This window comes from Coenobita brevimanus, chromosome 46, assembly GCF_032717465.1.
Source record: "Coenobita brevimanus isolate Jiangsu-jjx chromosome 46, ASM3271746v2, whole genome shotgun sequence".
Classification (NCBI taxonomy): Eukaryota; Metazoa; Arthropoda; class Malacostraca; order Decapoda; family Coenobitidae; genus Coenobita; species Coenobita brevimanus.
In genome coordinates this window covers 12,031,618-12,033,975 of record NC_136999.1, presented here as the reverse complement: position 1 = coordinate 12,033,975, position 2,358 = coordinate 12,031,618, and positions in this window count along the sequence as shown.

Sequence of the window (2,358 nt, the reverse complement as noted above, 5' to 3'; positions counted from 1 at the left end):
GTATAATCCCTCAATATATATATATATATATATATATATATATATATATATATATATATATATATATATATATATATATATATATATATATATATATATATTTATAAATGGCTTCATGTGAGTGTTTCTTCAAGTGTAATGAAGATGTAGCATTAATTACTGGAGGAAAAGGCAACCAAGAAAATAATTTCTTCTAGCATCGCAAGGAATGATACATATCATATAGAATTACAGAGACAGCTAGATAATGGCCCAGATCTAAAAATCACTTTCCATAAGATATGGATATCTACGTACACTTCCTCCCTCCACGTAAAGAGATACTTGAAGCCCATCAGTTTCAACCAACCCCCAAGTGATGCTCCACCATCAAAATTGAGGTCTTATCATCATGAGTACCTGCTCGAGATGTATGATAAAAGAGGTGATCTCGTTGCAGCAGAGGTTCGTGTTAGAATCTATGGTGCCATCAGACATGCAGTGGATGCACAGTATCATCACGATTGTTACATAACTTTTGTTGGAATGGGTAATGTTGCGGCAGCTGCTGCTAGTACGTCAGAAAAGCGAGAAGCAAATCCTCCCAATCTACCACACCTTCTGGACATGAAATACTATGAAGAAGACATTTGCTGATAACTTCATGAAGTCCTTTGACAGATCCCATGACATCAACGTCATATTTGGTCGGTATGATGAACACTCCATTAAATCCCATGCACGTCAGAGATGGGCTATAGGCACAACACCAAGAGAGTATGCGTTGAACAGTAACACCGTACTCCCAACCAGAGGTGTCATCGCGAAAAGTGAGAAAAACAAAGCAGCGCTCATCCAGTATGTGCAACGGTGACAGAACCAATCCACATCTAGAGTTAATTGGGGACGACAGTATATATCATGAAGAAGCTGATGTGAAAATTGTCAGTTATCTTCTGGAGCAGTTACTACAAAGAAGGCACATTCAGATTTTGACTGATGAAACAGATATTTTTGTCCTCCTTGTATATTTCTTTTGGCATTGCAAGTTTAAGGCACAAGATTCCATGAGGAAATATAATGGCAATATGGTTGACATCAATGTTACTGCTGCAATACTAGGTGACAAATCTTATGACCTGTTGACTGCTTATGCATTATCTGGTTGCGACAGCGTGTCAAACCCCTATAGCAAAGACAAGACATCAGCTATCAGTTTGATGTTCAAGTTGGATCTTCATTTGAAGATATTTACCGATGAAGAAGCTGAAGAACATGAGTGGATGAAGGCTGGTATGGATTTGCTCTCCTATTTCTACTGTGGAGAGACTGTTGAATCCCTCAGCAGCTTGAGATATACGCTGTTCATCAACAAGAGGGATGCTCTTGAGATAAAGTCTTCCACCAACCAGAGTGTGCAGCTAATCACATCAAACGTGAGCGGATCCAAGTTCTTCTCTGGATAGCTACCGACAAGAATGCCCCTCCTGCAACTAACCTATCCATGTTTGGGTAGACAATAGAAGAGAACATTCCTGTTCCCGTACAAGATAGTGCAGAGACTGCGCCTAGATTAATAGTACAGCTTGTCGCCTGTAGATGCAGGTCTGCGCCACCATGTTCCAGAGCTACTTGCAGTTGTTGGTCACTTGGACTACCATGCACTACCTACTGCTGGTGTAAAGGTGGTGAACAATGTGCAAATCACTATACAATGAAAAGTACATCTACAGTGGAGACTGATTGAGGAAACTGATGAGGAGGACGAAGAAGCCAATAATGTTCATTGTAATTATTACATTACCAAATGATTTGACCTTGTATGATCATTCATGACCTTCAGCTGACATATTTCTATGTCTTATTCTTCTATTTGTATTACATATAATTTTCATTTTTTACCACATGTGACATGTTAATACAAAAAACTACATTTGACGTACTTATTTCACAATTAAAAAAGTGGTGTGGCTCACATTTCTAAGCTTATCTGACCTCCTGTGACATTAATGATGTCTTTCAAGTGAGCTACATGTAACTTGTACCTTTTTAACTCATATACTTGCATTCCATACGAAAATAGGTTCAATTTGATACCAGACATAAGCATCATATCACAAACGACATTAATCAGGCTTATTAGGTAGTAAACAAGGGGGCATGGCTTACTATTTCAACCTTATTTGACCTCATATGACCTTAAAAGTGACCTTTGAGGGACTTACATTTGATTCGTGCAATTTTTATACTCATAACTGCATTCTTTTTAAAAATAGCTTTAATTTGATACCAAATATGATATGTTTATGTCTCAAAGTACATTTGTCATAGTTACTATTAAGTAAAAAAGGGGGCGTGGCTTATGACGTCAATATAAAA